Source organism: Natrix helvetica (genome assembly GCF_964273705.1).
Source record: "Natrix helvetica genome assembly, chromosome: 2".
NCBI classification, from domain to species: Eukaryota; Metazoa; Chordata; class Lepidosauria; order Squamata; family Natricidae; genus Natrix; species Natrix helvetica.
This window is the reverse complement of record NC_138552.1, coordinates 45,001,784-45,022,171: the sequence shown is the minus strand read 5'-3', so window position 1 is coordinate 45,022,171 and position 20,388 is coordinate 45,001,784. Positions and strand designations below refer to the sequence as shown.

General features: G+C 38.1%; 1 protein-coding gene across 5 annotated transcripts in view; it reads right to left on the bottom strand.

The window, feature by feature from the left end:
• The window catches only part of FAM81B (family with sequence similarity 81 member B), a 50,800-nt gene extending 30,442 nt beyond the window's left edge, over positions 1–20,358 (bottom strand). Inside the window, exons 1-4 of one of the 5 annotated variants that reach the window (XM_081944921.1) lie at positions 20,204–20,358; positions 3,135–3,216; positions 1,493–1,670; positions 68–138 (exon numbers count right to left, since the gene is read on the bottom strand). The gene's annotated coding sequence lies outside the window, so the exon portion shown is untranslated. Of the gene's footprint in view, positions 1–67; positions 139–1,492; positions 1,671–3,134; positions 3,217–3,687; positions 3,828–20,203 lie in introns of those variants that run through there. The other 4 variants (XM_081944919.1, XM_081944922.1, XM_081944918.1 and 1 more) reach the window with 4 other exon arrangements.
• Between the last annotated feature and the right edge of the window lie 30 nt (positions 20,359–20,388).

Genomic DNA, 20,388 nt, shown 5'->3' with positions numbered 1-20,388 from the left:
TTTCTTGTTTTCCATCAGAGCAGTTTGTTTTTAATTGGCAAAGTGTATAGGAATGTATTTATTCCACCTGATTGATGAAACGGAACTTCTAGGATAACCAAATAACTTCTTCTTTAAATTTAGTTTAGCCATCTTAGACTACACGAGAGAAAAGAATCTTTGATAAAACAAATTCTTATGTTATGGAACTTCAACACTGACAGCAATCTTGACCTATGTCTGCTTTAGCTATTGAATAGCTTGGTTGAAAACATTTCATAAATATCTTTAGGAAATTATCTTTTGGTGTTTCTAATCCAGAGGCAGAAAATTTAAATGAGTGGAATTAGTAGTGGGTAGCACCATAAATCAAGATACAAGGAATACTAACTAGTATACACATTTCTGTCTTTTAAGACAAGAGAATGACCAGCGAACTTATGTGGAATTTTTGTGATAAGAAATTGTTTCTGTCACTTCTTAGCATCTGTGGCTTGAGGTACTGTCTAATGATAGAGATGGCCCTGACAGCTGTTCATTGATATTGAATGTATTCTGTAGGCAAAAATTTGAAGTTACTAATTTGATCTACCTCCGCAGAAAGAGGTAGAATGTGACGAGCCAAACTTCTACCTGAGACTCTTTGGTCAGTCAGATTACTGAGCAAAGGTTTAGAAATGTTTGTTATTTTTTGTTTTGATTTATTGCTTTAAGGCATCTTCCAAATATTCTGTCCTCAGAATTGGCTATAGAGTTGGCCTACTGCTATTGCTCACAGCTATATGGCATCTGTGAACAACAGTAATAATAAGATAAAGAAACTAGAGGCACAAGATAAAGAAAAGAAAAAGAAACATAGCTAAAACTGGTTTACATCAACACTGTTCATTATACCTCTCCAAACTTTCTATCCTGGTTAACCATGGATGCTTTAACCATCTCTATACTGTACACTGTTTTATATCTTGCATTTTGTTCTTTTAATTTCTCAATTCTTTCAGTTACATTGATCTACAATTTCCTCAGTCTTTCTCTTATTTTCAACTTCATTCATTCTTCATTCATATATTTTTGTGATTTTCCCTTTAATTCCCTTCAAACTTGTAATTGTTTGTACCATTTATTATATAATAATACCATTTATTATATAATAAATAATATAATTAGAAATAACATTGCTAATGATAGCATGATCAATATACCAGAAATGTTACATATAACTAGCATTTTTCTTAGAACTTTTGCCTTTCATATCACATTATTTATTTTTATTTATTAGATTATGTGGCCACCCATATCAAAAACATAAATGTGAATGGCTAATAATATTAAAAATAACCAAACCACATACATGATTATTACTAGTGACTATCTATTGGTTGTGATGTCATCTACAGAAACATTAACAGAAATATCAAATTAATTAATCTCATTGGAAAACCTGACAATCATAAAGGAGCAGAATTTTAAAATACCATGAACAGCATGAGGTAACGTATCGTAAGTATCTTACCTCAGACTAAAAAGAGCTGTCTATTAGTCTAACAATTCTTGCGAATGGGACTGTTATCTGAAAGACTTCGTACTGTTATCCAATTCTGAAAGATGCTTAAAAACTGGCATCGTTGTTTCCTTGGTGATGTCATGAAGTCAACATTCCATTTTTATGACTAGTGATGAAATTTGGGAACCTGTCTTAGTAAAACATACTATTATAGTGGTATTTAATTGTGATCCTACAGATGATACCATATTGTAACTCCCAGAAGATATAACTTGTTTGTCTGGTTATACGAAATGCAAGGAATTGAAGCACAGCACGATACAAAGATAATTTTTCATTCATTCTTTCATTCATTTTTTGGCTTTTATACCAGTTGATTCCTGGCAACTGCCTAGACTAATCTCTGAAGTTTTCTTGACAAGATTTTCAGAAGTGGTGGGGCTTTGATTAGAGTGAACAGCCCAAGGTCACCCAGTTACCTAAGGGCTTAGGCCAGGGTACCTGCGAGACCACCTACTGCCACCAGTAGCCTCCCACCGTCCAGTACGATCCCACAGAGTTGGCCTCCTCAGGGTGCCGTCGGCCAGATAGTGTCAGCTGGTGACCCCCAGGGGGAGAGCCTTCTCTGTGGGAGCACTTTCCCTCTGGAATGAGCTGCCCCCTGAGCTTCGCATAATCCCTGACCTCCGGTCCTTCCGACGCGCCCTAAAAAGTTGGCTTTTCCAGCAAGCCGGCCTGGCCTGTTAATTTTAACTTATTTTACATGTATTGTCTTTTAAATTCGGTTGTTTTTTGGATATATAATTTTTTTAACTTTGGGATGTGTTTTTTTTTAATGTTGTACGCCGCCCTGAGTCCTTTTGGAGAAGGGCAGCATATAAATCCAAATAAACAGAAACAGAAACAAACAGAAACACGATGGTCTAGAACTCTCAGCATCCTGACCAGCACCTCAACCATTATACCAATTTGAGTCATATTCCTATGTTTTATCTGGCCTTTTTAATGTATATTTTGGGAAACTCATGGGGATGAACATACCTTCTGTCTCCTATTTCCCCTACAACAATTACCCTGTGAGGTGAGATGAGTTGAGACAGTGACAGGCTCAGAGTCACCCAGCTGGCTTTTATGCCTAAGGGTGGTCAAGAACTTAGTGTCTCCTGCTTTTTAGGTCAGCACCCTCATGCTACACAAAACTGGTTCTCTTACATCTCTTACTGATGTTTATCCCTTAGTGGGACTTCTTTTAGTATCTTTATTTGCATTTTCAGTACTAGAAATGACTTGTTTGTATTGAAAGAGGAAACGAAGCTTTATTTGTTTGCTTGTTTCCATGGAATTTATGTTCTTAAAATATTATTGCAGAGACAAACTCTTTCAAATGAGTGGTTAACCAGCATTATAGGTTACTTTTGGCATAGCCACTTTGTCTCAGTCCTGGATTGGAAAATTGAAAAATATCCATTTACCAACCTGCATTGAAGCACCATGTTAGATTATGGATGATAATCTTCAGTAATGAGGCCTTAATTCTGCAATGCATTGATTAAGATCATAATACTAATTTATTATTTATATTTCTAATACCATTGATTCAAACAATTACAAAAAAATATATTTTTTCAACAAGTTAGCCAAGTATACATACAGTCAAGTCTTCATTCAATATTTCATCAACAGTCCTTTGTGAGGGGCATGCTCAAAACAACTAAAAGGCAACTTGAAGTTTCCTAGGATAAAATAAAATTAATTTACTTGTTCAGTTATATAGACAATTTTGAGAAATATGATTAATGTAATTTAGCACAATGAATCCAAATGGAAAAGCAATTCAAACACAATCTAATGAATAGAATTTTATATCGTGATTTTTTAATACCTTTTCATCAAACATTGAATAGCCTAATCCAATTATAATCTCTTCTATAGATTACTATAGTATTTCAAGGCCTCTGGAGGCATCCCATATCAGTCATTCTATTAGAAAAGGGAAATGAGATTATATTTTGATTTTAATATTTGGTTTTGTAGAAAGCTATAAATCAGTCACAATAATACTCTCAATCCCAGAAAAGCCCAAATCAAAGTTGGGGGGTGGGGGGGAAAGCCGTTTATATTTCAATTGAATCTGAATGTCCACTCTAGTATTCTTCTGGATTGCTAGGAAGCTGTTAAAATGTTATTTAAAAAATGAGCAATACCTGTTGGAGCACTTGTCAGAGGAAGTACCATACTTCATTCTGGTTGAAATTCAGAAAAGAAAAACTCTGTATGATTGGTTTTTCTCCCCATTTAGCCTGAAAGGCAGCAGATAGATTCCACAGCACCCAGCACTGTTACTAAACTCCTTTTGTTTATTTTATGTCTCCAGGCAACCAAAATGCCTATTCTCAGTCCCGGAAGTAGGCATGAAAGCTAAGCACTCCTACCAAAGTATGAGTGACTGTGTGTTTGCTTTCCATTCTGTGTTCTGCCTTTTGCTCTTCTGGAGCTGGCACACTCTTCTTTAAGATAACACAGTTGCTTTCATCTCTGAGGCTAGATAGGATCCACCATCATTATATCACTCTAAATAATAGAGAAACCGTTTGGTATTCTCGGAAGGAAATTCCTATGGCATCCTACTAAACCATACTGCCAGAAACACCTTCTCTTTCTTTTTTTTAAAAAATAATAGAAATCTACACAAGTGGTTAGTTCTGTATTAGTTGCCTACTTGAGTTAGGAAATACAGTATATTGTCAAGATTTGCAAGCATGGTATGAGCTAGCAAGGATGGTGCAAGTTTGTGAACAGAATATAGAAGCTCCTATAAACAAGTAATGGTGAAATTACACATTTATCTTGACAGGCTGGAAAAGTTGTTTTGCCACTGCTCCTAGTAGCCCACTTAGGAAGTTCTAGTGACTAGAGTAGCTGATTAGTCAGTACGCTGAGCATAAAACAGCTGCTGCTATTGCAACAGGCTTAGATGCAATAAAAACAAGATTTCTGGTATGCAGAAATCTAGCACCATTAGAAATAATTATTAGAAATAGTACAATGGCCAGGGGTAGGTTATGAAATGCGAAGGGGAAAAAGGAAGTTCATCAAATTCTCATTACTTGTCTCTTTTTCAGTTGAATGCTTTGATTAGTAGCAGCAGCCATATATTTAGCAGAGGTGGTATTCAGTCAGTTCTGAAATTTTGAGTAGTTCTGAGAACTGGCAAATACCACCTCTGACTGGCCCTGCCTCCATCTGTTCACTGCCTCCTGATTCCCAGACTCCCAGCTGATCAGAGTCCCAGTTGATCAGCTGAGTTTTCTTCTGTTGCCCTGCACAGGAGAACACAGCTGGAAAGCAGGTTAGTGGGATGGGGAGAGAATGGGGATTTTACAGTATCCTTCCCCTGGAGTGGGGTGGAAATGGAGATTTTACAGTCCTTCCCCCAGGAGTGGGGAGGGAATGGGGATTTCACAATATCCTTCTGTTGCTACGCCCACCAAGCCAAACCACACCTACCAAGCCATGCCCACAAAACCGGTAGTAAACTTTTTTGAATCCCACCACTGATTTAGCACTATTTTTATTCATTATCAGACTTCTCCCCATTAACAGGTTTATTGAGAGAAGCATGCAATACATTTGTCTTGATGCAATTAGAATACAAAGACCCACCCAGGTGCTATTCTTTGCCTAGTGCAGAAGAAATTGAAGAACAAAACCAACAACTGCTGCACTAATACTGTAAAAATTGCTGTGCTAGTTACTCTCAGTGATTAAAATGGCTGGATGGAGGGGAAAAAAAGAATGAGGCAGCGGCTCAGTGTAAAATACAAGCTGCCAAGAGCAAGAAAAAGGCAGCATGACATCATCAAGACTGTAAAACAGGAAAGTAGTGGTGATAGGACTGGTAAAAAATACTTTGCATTTTGTAGGCTAGATCTCATCCCTTTCAAAGGGATGGAATATATGAGCATCTGTAACTGTTAAAATTGTTGGGGATGTCCAGTTCTTACTTGACCAGAGGAATGAAAACAAAATAAACTGATAGGCAACAAGACATTGAAAAATAGAACTTTGGTAATTCAGAATGGGTCCTAATATACTTAGCACAGTGTGAAAGAATGCATATCTTTGGGCAAGGATGATAATAATGAAATGTTAAAGAAGGAGAAATGATAACCCAGTCTTCAAAAAAATTGAAAGCACAAGAAACAAACTCAAAATAGGACTATCTTACAACAATAAAGAATATTCCTGGAATCTTGCTGCTTCTCTTTCTTAACCTTGCCTGTTGTGATGGATTGACATGGAGAGATGAGAGAGTGTGACTTGTTGATATGATCAAAAGAAAAAATTGCAGATGATACTAAGCTGGCAGAATAGCTAACACCCTAGAAGATAGGCTCAAGATCCAAATGGATCTTGATAGACTTGAACACTGGGCCCTGTCTAACAAAATGAAATTTAATGTAGAGAAAAGAAAATTCCTACACTTAGGTAAGAAAAACCAAAAGTACACATATAAACTGGATGAAACCCGGCTTAATAGCAGTGACTGTGAGAGGGATCTTGAAATCTTAGTGAACAACCAGCTAAATATAAGCCAGCAGTGTGCAATGGCAGCCAAAAATCTCAACACAATCGTAAGTTGTGTTAACAGAGTGATACAAGCAAGATCAAGTGAGGTACTAATACCACTCTATAAATCCGTAGTAAGACCACACCTAGAGTACTGCATCCAGTTTTGGCCACCACACTATAAAAAAGATGTTGAGACGCTAGAAAAAGTGCAGAAAAGAGCAACCAGGAATGATTAGGGGACTGGAGACCAAAACCTATGAAGAATGGTTGCAGGAACTGGGCATGGCTAGTCTAGTGAAGTGAAGAACCAGGGGAGACATGATAGCAGTGTTCTGATATTTGAGGGGCTGCCACAGAGAGGAAGGAGTCAAACTATTTTCCAAAGCACCTGAAGGCGAGACAAAGAATAATGGATGGAAACTGACCAAGGAGAGATTCAACCTAGAAACAAGGAGGAACTTTCTGACAGTGAGAACAATCAACCAATGAAACAGCTTGCCTTCGGAAGTTGTGGAAGCTTCATCACTTTCAAGAAGATATTGGACTGCCATTTGTCAGAAATGGTGTAGGGCCTCCTGCTTGAGCGGGGGGTTGGATTAGATGACCTACAAGGTCCCTTCCAATTCTGTTAATCTGTTTAAAAATGTATGAGACTAGGGACTGGATTGTTCTGCTCAAATCCAAGGTTCAGAAACAAGTTCAAGGACTTATTTAAAAATGGGGAAAAAGATTTAATTGTAGAGGTATTATTAATAAAGGACCTACGGTAATTGATTTTCCAGTACTGATCTTCTTTTGTAACTAAACCTTACTTTGATTCTTCTATTTGTTCCTAAATGCTGGCTGTGTTTCTAGAGAGATTTACTGCAGTGACCTTGATGGAGCTCTGACAAGATTGTTGGGACAGCTCCAAATCAGTGGTTGTATATGGGATATTAGTTCTAATGTCTGGCAGCATCAGCTGCCCTTGGCTGATCCCAAAAAGGATCCAACATGATTCATACTTGGGTGGGAGACCAAGGGAAGCCAAAAAGATGCTGGAAAAAAACAATGATAATGCCTTGCTGCCAAGAAAAGTTCATGGCCATACCATGTACATTACAGAGCAATTATCAAGCCTGTCATTTATACTTCTATACTGTAACTGTCTGGTTTGGTACAGCAACCAAACAAGAGAAATGCAGACTCCAACGGATAGTTAGGACTGCGGAAAAAAAATTGCAACCAGCTTGCCTTCCATAGAAAATTCGTATGTTGCACAGGTGAGAATGACGGTTGAGAAAATATCTACAGACCCCACACAACGTGGGCATAAACTGTTCCAATTCTTCTCCTCTGCATATCTCTTTAGGAGATTGCATGCAAAACAACTAGACACAGTTTTTCCCCCTCCTACCATCATTCTGCTGAACATCTAATTCTCATACTATTGTCTTATGTTTATTTACCTCTGTTGTATGGCTGTAGTATCATTATCCTTCCCATCTTCTTTCCTATCCCCTCTTATTGGTATCGTTATTGTGATTATCATTACTCTGTTCCTTTGTATGCATACTGAGGGCTTTTGCAAATTCCTTGTGAGTCAAATCCCAGTTGGACAATAAAGTATTCTATTCTATTCTATTCTATTCTATTCTATTCTATTCTATGTAGTCACTAGAAGCTCAGTTTGAGGGAGACTTCATTTATTTTTATGGTCTGCTGAGCTGGATGATTCTTGTGATGGAACCTGCTGTTCACCTAACTGCACATCTACATATACATAATCCACATGATTACAGAGTTGAGCCATGGTGTCCAAGGCAAATTGCAGTTTGGTCATTCTGAGCATCTAATTAGATAATCATGGTTGGTCTGCTGCTGGTTAATGACTGCAATAAAGTTATCTGATTTGATCAAAGTTAGTCACACTTTATGTGAATTCAACTCTTTCTTGCTAACTGCAAAATCTGGAAAGCTGTTTTCTGTTTTTAGAAAGGGATAAATCTATCTATCAATATACTGTACCAGAAAGCATTGTTCATATTTTTTATAAATCTTTAAAAGTTAACGATATTAAATATACACCCTTGCATTTAGAAAAGGAGTGTTTTGGACAGATGGAGTTTGTGCACCATGTACCTAATTAAAATCACCAGAACCTTGGTTTGGGCTTAAGAGTGCCACATATTCTTCTTGAATCTAATGCTTTCAAATTGAATGAGATTTATTTAGGTTCTGAAGCAAACAGATGGGATGTTCAGATTGGATTTTGGTATTTTGAATCCCCACAAGATTAAAATTATTGGGTTTTCTTCCCTTCCTCATTTGAATGAGTGAATGAATGCTAATGAAACTATAGATAGTGTTTTTATGACTGTATAATAATATATTTTTTCTGAGGTGAGTTATTTGCTTCCATTTTAGAATATCTTTTTCATCTTTTTTAATAAGCTGCTTTTTGGATTGTTTCTGTGTCCAACTTATTTTTAAAACATTTATATATAAAACGTTCATATATTTCCCCCTTCACTTTCCAGCTAGAACCTATTTTGCAATAAAGATGAGGAAAATCAAATAAGTATTATATTTGTTCACTGTCTTTTATACATAGCAAAATCAAATTCTGGTATTTTCCAAGTGAGCTCTTTTTGAAAACAATAAAAAAATGAACTAGCTTAGCTTAGCATCTGTTCATAAAATGTTCAAAATAGAGATAATTTTATTACACTTTTCATTTTTCTGTAAACAGTTGTAATGTATTGAATTGTCTTGGTTATTTATTTTCCTGTGTTTGAGTAGCTATAGCCAATGTTTGCCTTTTTTATTTTATTATAGCAACAGTCTGTAGTAGCACCAGCAGTAGTCTTTATGTACCTTCTTCCATTTACTCTCTTGCTACTTTTCCCTTTGCAGAATTTTAGAAAAAGGTAAGTAACAAAAATATGATTTAAATAAAGTTTCTGATCCAGGTCTGATGTGAAGATCTGGATAGTAACAAAATATCATCAAGATAACAGAGAATTCTAACCGGCATAGATCTGAGAAGGGCCGCCAGAGCGGCTAAAATCTTACTAAAGACCCACGGGGCCGATGATAAGCCAAATGGAAGAGCTCGGTATTGGAAGTGATTCCCATTATAAGAAAACTAGAGGAATTTTCTGTGATCTGGAAGAATGGGGATATGGAGGTATGCCTCTGTAAGATCAATGGAGGAGAGAAGATCATTGGCCCAAATGCTCTCCAGAATGGACAACAGAGAATGCATTTTAAACCTCCTATAAACTATAAATTTGTTCAGAAATTTGAGGTCGAGAATTGCTCTCCAACCCCCCGAAGACTTAGGCACATTGAACAGACAAGAATAAAAACCCCGGCCTTGTTGGTCAAGGGGAACCTCCTCGATGGCCTGAATTTGGAGGAGATGGCTGATAGCTAGTTCAACCAGATGTCTTTTGGAGATGTCCCTGGAGATGGGACAAAGTACGAAAGTCTGCGGGGGGCTGGAAAGAAATTCCAGGGCCAAGCCAAAACGGACGGTACGCCTGATCCAAGAGTCGCTGGTGATGTCATCCCAGCAATCTGTGAAGGCAGACAGGCGTCCCTCAATCAGGAAGTCGTCCAGACCTTCACTTCTGCTTTCGGAAAGGGCGGTTTGACCCACCCCTGAAGGGGTTCCTATAGGAGAATCTCTTGGAATTTTGGTTGGACCTGTCTTGGAACTGCTGGCTTTGTCTTGGGGGAGCCTGCGCTGAGGACTGGGGTAGGCAAATCCCTCGTCCGTCCAGCGAAAGGAAGACCTGCAGAAGAAGGAAGATGTTTTGTGGTCAGACTTGCAGTTTGCAGCAGGAAGCACCTTGCATTTGTCCTTGGACTCCACCAAGAGCAGCTCCAGAGGAGGACCAAATAGCAGAGCAGGTGAGAAGGGTGCAGATGCCAAGCGCCACTTTGATCTGGCCTCCACCTGCCACTGCTTCAGCCAAAGGAGATGTCTCGTGGTGATGGAAGAAGCCACAGACCTGGAAGAAAAGCGTGCAGCATCCAGAGAAGCATCTGCTGCATACTCCATTGCCGCCTTTAGTTTGTTCATGTCCTGGTGGGCGCGTGAGTCTTCAGGTGGGATCCTGTCCTGCATCTGCTTCAGCCAACGAAGGGCAGCCCTATTGAAAAAGGAAGCAGAATGCCCAAGTGGCTGACTGATGTCCCTTTACCAGTGACTGCTCAAAATGTTTGTCCTCAGGACGGAGAGCGTCCTCTGGAGCATTGGTAGCCGCGTTGGGTGATGACAAGGACACCACTGGAAGAACTGCTCAAACTGTTTGTCCTCAGGACGGAGAGCGTCCTCTGGAGCATTGGTAGCCGCATTGGGTGATGACAAGGACATCAATGGAAGGAACCTCCAGAGGTTTAGCAAGCTCTGAGCTGACATTATACAACTGTTTGTCCAGAGTAGAGGGAAGGGGCCCTGACCCCGGGGAACCCCACTGGTTTTGAATCACCTCTAGAAACAGTTTCAGGGAGGGAACAATGTCCTTTTCAATGGGAGGACGTGAGAAGAGGGAGTCTGTGGTGTCCAATTTGTCTGCCTCCGTGGAGGAGGATGGTTTCAAAGCCGGAATATCAGAGACTTTTTTGGCTTTAGAGAACGGAACATGGCAGGCTTGAACAGTCCCAGCAAGGCAGAAGGGGCAGGAGTCAAGTCCTCATCCTCTGACAGGTCAGAATCACGAGTGGCCTGCTCCTCAGAGTCCACAGCAGAAGGCTGAGAGACACCTGCAGAAGAAGACCCTTGGGCCTGGTTAGAATGCCCCCTCTTGGACCTGGAAGAAGAGGCATGCAGAGGAGTGGCAGTAGCAAGGGCCCTATATTGCAGGCCTCTCAATGGCAGCTGCTATGATGTCAGCCATATAATCGGGGTTGATGGTGACAGCCCTGGGTGCCAGGGAACCCACATCAATGTCTGGAGTAACGCTGCCAGCCCCTTCAGAACCCAATTCCCCCTGATAACCAATCCCATCCTCTGGGTTCAAAGGGGAAGCTGGAGGGGAAACATCCCCATCTGTATCTGTGGAGAGGTCCTCCATAGGATTGAAATTAGCAGGAATGGAAACTGTAGGAGCTGGCTTAAGAAGAGAGCAATGATTGGTCTAGGAAGTGGCCTTGCGAGGAACAAGATCACAGGCCTTGTCAGTAGTTGCACTGGGTGCTATTAGCCTCACTATAGTGGGAGTCACCATTTTAAGATCTCAGAAACCCATGAAGACAGCCACAAACACACTGTCTTCCCAAATTTCACTAAAATAATTAAGATGCCTTTTCTGTAAAATAAATTGGTGGTTTTCAAGCATTCTGCTCTTGGGGATTCATCTTTATATGGATTAACATGAAAATGAACTCCCACGCATTGCAAAGGATTCTGAAAAGCATTCTAGGGAGAGCTCTTGCTTTCTGAAAGGTGGGTGAGGAAATTCTTGGAGCCTGGGCAGGGGAGGTTTTCAAAAGACTGCACATGAGGAGGAAACTACGTGGAGTACTATGCTTTTATAAATGCCACAGAAAGCTTAAATCACAGATGATGATGATTTCAGTTTCTGATGTCTACATATGACTGATTTCAGAGCTGCCTTCCAGAGGGAAAATACAGACAGCAAAGCTTAAGACAGTATATTTGGGAGAAGAAAGTTAAGGTTGCTCCCTAGCAATTCTCAGTGATTGCATCAATAGTGATGCAAATAGTTGCTTTAGCTTGGCAAGATTTCTGTCCACAGGTGGAGAACAATAAAGGACACTGTTCAGAAGTAACTCTCTACTGGTCTTTCTTGGTTTTTGGGGCCTGACAGTTACCACATCACGGGAGTGGAGCGCGGCCGTTTGTTCTTATGAATTTGGCATTTTGCTCCTCTTCTTTTTTAATATTCCCCTTTCCAAATTCCATTTCTATTCCTAACACTCTGTTCTAGACCCATATAATTTATCTTCAGACTTATTACCTCACGTATGGTCATTTTCCCTCTACACAATTAGCTTCCTTAATGTGAAAGCAGAAAATTTCAAATACCAGTTTAGAATATCAAGTACAGACCGAATTACCAATTATAGGTTTTGGGTGTCAACTGTTCTGAGATAGAATATAGAGCAGGGGTGTCCAAACTTGGGAACTTTAAGACTTGTGGACTTCAACTCCCAGAATTCCCCAGCCGGCTGGCTGGGGAATTCTGGGAGTTGAAGTCCACAAGTCTTAAAGTTCCCAAGTTTGGACACCCCTGATATAGAGCCTAGCTATGGCTTTTCTAGGTACAATTCTTTGGAGGCTCCTCAACTATGACTGGCTTCTTTTCTCTGCATATTATTATTTCTTCTGCTGGTATATTTGCCACATTGGTAAGCAGAAAAAGATAAATAGATACGCATTAAGTTTTAGATATTCTATCATGAAAAAGAATTGAAAGGGGCACACTTGGTCTTCTAGCCAGATCCTTTCATTGTGATTCCTAAGACATCTTTCACAGTCATTTCTCAAGCATCCATAAATAATTTTTATAAGCACATTAGGACAACATCATGTCTTAGAATATTTTTATTCCATAAATTTAAGTTATATTTTTGGATCCTGACTTTACCATTGATTAGAAAATACTTGAGAACAAAAGGGGATTGAAGGTGGATACGTTCACGCATGATACTAGCCAGAATGTTTTAAATTGGTCTGCTGGGCAAGATATATTGACTTGGACTGCAGTGACTTCGACCACACATCTGATGAAAGCCAGAGATCACCCATAACAATTCACTTGATGACTGTCATTATTTTGCAGCCCAATTTCCTCCCTTGGGATAAAATTGTACAAGAGTGTACTAGATATACAATTTCTATATCTGTGGAAGAAGGTTGTATAGAAATCGAACTAAAGCCAATCAGGTACATTAATTCATAATTCAATTATGAATTAAGCAAATATATGATAATGGCAATAATATTGAATGAGGAATGGAAAAACTCAAGTTCACAAGGTTATATTAGGTTGGTCATCATTGCCACAGTTCTTGTGAAGATAAAAAGGGATGGCAGAGCAGACAGAGACTGGCACATATTCATTCTCTTTTGGGAAAAATAAGGTTCAATTACAACAAACAAAATTGTAGTTCACTTGAATTTCAAAAAGATAAACATACATGGGATATCTCCTCTACTGTAATCTTCACTTCAGTGGGTGGTAGCATCAGTCTAATATTGTCTTGGTTGGAAGGGCAACTATTAAATCGATAGACCCAAAACCAGTGGTGGGTTTCAAAAATTTTTTAGAACCTCTTCTGTAGGTATGGCCTGCTTTGTGGGAGTGGCTTGCCAGCCATGTGACTGGGTGGGTGTGGCCAACTTGTAAAATGTGGTGAAACTCACTTAACAACGCTCTTGCTTAGCAGCCAAAAGTTTGCCTCAGAAACTCTGGCATTTGAAGCACGCAAGTCTTAAAGCTGTCAAGTTACAAGACCCTTGCACCCCTAACCCTTTAGAAAGAAAACCCCAGGGGTGTTCAATCTTGACAGCTTTAAGACTTGTGGACTTCAACTCCCAGAATTCCTCCTCTCTCTCTTCATCTTGATGATATGCGGACGGGCGGGGGGAGGGAGCTGGAACCGGTTCTAAACGGCACTGTAGATTTGTGGAACCTCTTCTATAGAAGAGGTTAGAACTGGCAGGAAAAACCCAACCTTAGCAAGACAGCCCAAAAAACAGCAACCACAAATCAGTTCAACTAAGCAGTCCATAATCATAAATATCACTGAAAGCCCAACATAATGAAACAAAAGCTAATGTCTTGTGAAAAATACAGAATAGATCTTAGAAGAATAGGGGCCTTCAGTGTTCCCCTTTGTGAATGATGCATAGGAAAAGTCCGTATAATAAGGAAATTTGGTCCTGAAGGAACGTGTAGGGCTTTATGATTTGAAACCAGCACTTTAAACTAGAATTTATTGGCAACCGGAGCAATAATATTGAGGGAGGAGAAGAAATGTTATTTCAAGGTACGTGGATCCATAGTGACTAAATAAGTATCTTCAAGCCTCCAGTAGCAAGATATGCATTTTATTTATTCTAAATATTTTTCTTTCTTATTTTAACCAGAATTCCCCAATCTTTTGCTATGATATGCTGGATCCACTTCCAGAGTTTCCTGGCAGAAAGGCCTTTAACTGTGCTAACTAGCAATTTTTGAAGATAAAATGCAACACAAACAGAGAGGAGGCTGGGAAAAGCTGTGAATAGCTACCGTAACCTTAAAAATGTATTGCTCAGTGTAAGATTCACCGGAGGGTCTTCCATGAACAAACCAATTCTGAGAAAGTTTTCTCGGGATGGAAGCACACAGACTTTTGCCTACGTGCCCCTTTTATTGGTTACAAAAGTGGGTGGTTACAGAAAGCAAACAAAGGAATAGCAAAAGGGAAAATTGTGATTTCATATATAGCAACACTCTACACGTGACTATAAAAAGTTAGTTACACAGCCAGAGATAGACATGAATACCTCCTCTTCATTACGGCCAGGAAAGGAATGTCAAAATATTATCTGCAATAGACTCCCTTCTGCTGAAGGACAGCCAGAGAGAAATGTGTTTCTTTGAAGTCTATGTGTCAGTCTTTTGTATATTAAAACCGAAGTATGTCTCCACAAGGCACCAGGCTGATTAATAATTGCAACAGCTCAGCTACATGTAGGCCAATCAGAATTTAAGTTGAACTTGTATCATCAAAAGAAATAACCTGAGAATGTGTATCAATAAAGTCTCCCTCCCTCCCTCCCTCCCTCCCTCCCTCCCTCTCTGTGTATTTTTAAGTTTTGGCAAAAGTTAAACTCTGACAAAAAAGTTCTATGCTACCTCCAGTCCTCTTTTAGTCAAAGTAAAAAAAACCTGCTGATCGGATAAATAACATGACAGCTAATAGCCTGATACCATAGTTATACTATATCTCAATATTCACAGCAATATGAAGTATGATAATGATTGAAAGTTAGTTGGCAGCATTTCTATGTTAATGTTGAAAGTTAATGTGGACTGCCGTTTTGTTCTTTTCGCTTAAACGTGTTGAAAAATAAAAAGATTTCTTCTTACCATCTGTCAAAGTAGTTTGATTCTTTTTCTAATTGGATAGAAGGTCAGAGAGATTCCTACAGTCTAGGAATACATGGTGTTTGTATCATGTTCTCCAAATCTTAGTTATTTCTGGAAAGATTTTCATTATCTGCAATATCCTTACCGAAGTCACAGAAATTAGAAATGTCTCAATACTATGATGGCCCATATATAGATCATAAAATGTAGGAAACTCCCAAAGGTTTCTATTCATTTAATTTGAGTCTGAATCACATCACGATAAAATGAAGAAGTAAAGCAGATAGGGGTTTTATTTTGCATTTATTTATTTATTTAATTTATCTGCTATCCATCTTACCATCCAAAACAACTCTATGCAACTTTTTGATTTTTGCATAGATGTAGGTAGAAAAAGTTGGTATGCAGCCATGACTTTATAGTCTTGGTCATACTAGGATCTTATTTGAAAGTAAATTTAACCTGTATTGTGTGAGGGACAAATTGCATTCTGATCAAGACAGCAATATGAGTTGGTTACCAGAACTTTTTAAAAATCATTCTTCCTTATAATTTGCTAACCTTCTGAGATAGGAGAAGGTTGGAGAAGGCTGCTGCATGACTCCAAAATCATAATCTTAAAAAGTATTTTAAAAACTTAAGCTCATATAACAAGCACTGACTAAAACCTCAACATAAATAATGCATTTATTTAGTACTTTACACTGCATGAATTCAAAATGACTAGTTTTACACAGCATGTTTAACTTGATTACTGAACTAAGCCATTTTCTATGATTGCACAAACACAGACCAATAACATGAACTGAGTTTGTCAAAATATAAGACTCAAAAAAACCCTAAGACTTAATTAATCAAGTATCAAGTATAATTAATCAAGCTCAGCCAAAATATATTTTTGACATTGATTTAGCATAATAAAAAAAGAAAAAGCAGAATTAGATATTAAAAAAGGGAGAGATTGAAAAACTATTATCCTCAAACTATAATTTAGTATCTAAAATTATAATTTAGCTTATTTAGTATCCTATGACTATCACTAAGTGTTGTATCTTATGATGAATGTATTTTTATAATGACTATGATCATGATTTATCACTTACAGATTTTATGTACACTGAGAGATTATGCACCACAGAAAAATTCCTTGTGTGTCCAATAAAGAATTATTCTATTCCATTCCATTCCCTAAATTGGATTTGAATTAGAGATTTCCATCCAGAACAGTTAAATACTTCATAGTTAAGGTACAGAAGAATGCTTGTATACTTTAATAATTAACTGCAATTTTAAAAAGGGAGATATGCATTTGTGGACAACCCAATTCCTGGAAGATTTTACTGGTTCTTTTACTGGAATTATTAAAATTCTATTAGCAGACAGTCATAAACAACTACTACAAATGGAATTATTTATCAAATTGTAACCTAAACATTACTTTTCCCTAGGAATCCATGCTAAAAAGACAATGGATATCTGAAGATACAATTAAACTTAAAAATATTTGTTTCTTCATCGTCAACATTTGCTAAAACAAGCCTAATCCATTATCATCACTAACTAGAACATGTGCAAGAGAGCATGTTTAATCAGTAGAAGTCAGGAAACATCTTAAATTGCTGTACGTTATTATCTGCAGGCTTCCAAATTATTGAGCAATCTTGTCCCCTTTTACAGCATTCAAAGATAAAAACTGAACACTACAGCCTAGAGTCACGAAATGAATAGCTGCAGAATTCAGACAATCAAGGGAAGAAATGCAATAAACCAGAATTACAGATCAAAGATTAGACAAATCAAGAATACTATTTTTTAGAAATATAAACTATACATAAACAGTGAAACAGGAGTAATTATAGAACTTGTTGGAGGAGGAATAAGCAAAGGGACTACCATATTTTTCGGAGTATAAGACGCTCCTTTGTCCCTCAAAAAAAAAGGATGAAAATCTGGGTGTGTCTTATACAGTGAATACAGCATTTTTCGGCCTCCCAAAACACTGCCCTCTTCACCAAAATGGCCCTGCATCGCCTTTAGGAGGCTTCCAGACTGCTCCTGGGGGCTGGGGAGGGCAGAAATGAGCAAAAAACGGGCCATTTTTTGCTCATTTTTGCCCCCCCCCCCATTCCCCAGGAGCACTCTACAAGCCTCTTAAAGGCTATGCAAGCCCTTTTTAAAATGAAAAATGGGACCGTTTTTGCGAAAAATGGACCGTTTTGGGGAGGTCTGCAGAACGCAAAAACTTTTTTTTAAAATTTGCCTCTTCAAAATCTTGGTGCGTCTTATACTCCAGTTCATCTTATACTCCGAAAAATACGGTATAGCTTAGATCTTAGATACAAGCAAATATAAGAAATTTAGAGACAGGTGGTGACTATTCCAGATCAATGTGGGTGGAAAATAAGAATATGTATAGGCATAGGAATCTGATGGGTCTTGAATACAAAGATATGAACAAATTTTATCTGTGCTAGTTGAGAGAAGAAAAGAAAAACTGGAAAAAAGAAATTGTGAAAAAAAATAGCATGAAACAAACTAGACTATTTATTATCTATTGTTTCCCAGAACTTAAGGCCATGCAAATTAACGTAAAATGTTCTCATTTTTGCTTTTGTAGGAAGAAACAGATGGGATTTTATTGACTTGGCTCATGGACAAGAACAACTGTTGCTATATATTTCCCATCTTAGTGCTTAAAAATTATAATTCATTTACTTTCACATTACAGTAATAATTTTTGGTAATGTAAGATTCAAATGAGCAGAATGGAGTTTTGAATCTAGCCTCCAATTCTGCATCCTGCATATGCCTGGACCGAAGTCAGTCCAATAAATGTTTCTTCCAAATGTAAACTCTTATTTGCAATTTTTTAGCCTTCCAGATTATGAGAGAACTGAAATATGACTTGCATGTCTTACCACACTTACAAGGGTATGGGAAAAAAGCAAAAACATTTTTTCTCTTCCCACTTTTTATTTCAAGTTTCTAATTTTCCTCTCAATAGTTGTAGTTTCAATGTTGGCATGCATTTTCCCATATTAAGAGTATACTGGGCAAATGGGAAGATCCACACTCATTTTCTGATCCACTGTTTCTAATTTAGTGCATCTCCACTATAAAGTCAATAACCAACCTTTTCTTAAATTTCTATTGATGAGACTAGTAGAAAAAAATATTTTTATTAATTAATTTTATTTTAAGATTGTAAGACATTTTGTACATCACTTGAGGTCATGTTTCAGTCTGACACGACATGGCCTCTTTAAAATGCAGTTAGCCAACCTCCTATGTCCTATTAATAAGGTTGCATTAAAGGACTTGCAGTTTTTATTAATGTAGGAAGAGAATATTATGTAACCTCATTGCTGAGGGCAGTTTATGATTCAAAAGTTCTTGGATAAGCAGCACATGTTGACTGAAAAGTCAGCTATGGCAGAGATTCTTATCACTTGAGATTTACAGATTGTTTGCCTGGAACTTTGCTCCCCAATATTTGCAAGTGAATCAGCAGGAACATCAGAAGTTAAAAATAAGAGACTTTTATGCGATAATGTTTGTGCTATCTATGAATAGCGAGTGTAATTTTAGTTTAAAATAAAAATTCTGATTCTTCTCTTCCCCAATTTCCCAAAAATACAGAAGCTGACATCTACTAAGACTGTGATGTCTCATTTTTTGTATAATGACTCCCTACTCAGAAACGTAATAGCAGTTGGCTACAACAGCAACAACATAATGCAACATTAAGTGCTTTTTGGGAATCGTGTAGCAGCCTTGCACCTACAGGAAAAAGAAAGGATAGTTGGAATGGAATGAGAGTGGCCTAAAAAAACATAAAATCTCCTTTCCACTAAGTCCACGTCCCCTCCCTTCCTGTTTTCAAACACTGTACTGCCAGATGGAAGGACTTGTAACTGATGAACCAGCAAATGAGCTTGCTCTTTTTTCAACTGCAGCCAATTTCATATAATTAGCTAGAGTCATCAGATTTAAAGGTACTGGTTGCATTCACACAATATGTTCATCCAATACTTAACTGAACCATGGTTTTCTCAATCAATTCCTTGGGTCTGCAGATATATTGAGCAACAAATTAATTACATTGGCTGAAGGAGCACAAAATATTGAACCACAACCAAGCCAAACATTTTAGTTTTCCAGATTGTGCAAACCTGCAGTCATGCAAACAAAAGCCAATTAGGTTAACTGAGTTACTCATAAGCAAGCATGCTCAGCAATCACAATTAAGCCAGCCAAGACCTATACTGGATCTATACAATACATTAGCCCTTGGGATTTAATTAATTCTTTTTGCTGGGTTTTTACAACAGGCTGAACTATAAAACAGAAACCCAATGGCCTGGATCCTGCAAACAAAACTTGTCTCTATCTCAAAATAATATACCAGAGTGCTTGGCATGTTTTGATGCTAGAAGGGCAGAATTTGACCCCTACTCAGTTCTAGTCTTATCATGATAATGCCAAGGATAATTTTTTATATCTATATGGGGGTAGTATGAGGTAGCATCCATCCCTAATAGGCATTCTTGGAAAGGCTTGACTTGTAGGATATACATGACTATAAACAAGGCAACTATTTGATATTTAGTAGTGTGTTGGGATACAACCTGTGATTAGATAATGGCTTGATGTGTTCTCTAAACTCAGGTAATTGCTTGGAGAAATTGGTCTGGACAAAGTTGTGTAAATGCTGCCAGGGTGATGAGAGCTACGGACTAAATGAACACCTAAAGATAAGGTTGAATAGTGATATAAGTCTGTAGAAATTGTCAGTCATACAGGTCATGGTTGTCCTAAAGGTGCTTTTTCAGGCAACAACTGGGCTTTCTTGGGTTCTTGTTGTTGTTTTTTTGAAGAGTTTCACTTTTCATCCAAGCTTCTTCAGCTCTGACACTGTCCTACTTCCCCACTATCCTGTCAGAGCTGAATGGTGAGAAACGAAACGTCTCCAAAGAAAAAACAATAAAGTCCAGTTGCCTCCTGAAAAAGCACCCTTGGGGTTGATCAGTGATATTGAGAGACACGCTGCATTTACCTTTAATTTTCTTTCTTCTAGCCTTCTGAAGCGGGCAAACAACGCAAGAGAAACTTTTGCAAATTCATACAAGTCCGAATTTACATCATAAAGCATTGTTCTTCCACGTCGATGAAGTTTAGCTCTGACAATTGTCTTATAATATATTACTTTCCCCGGTCTTATTGTTTTTGCTGGGGGGGGGG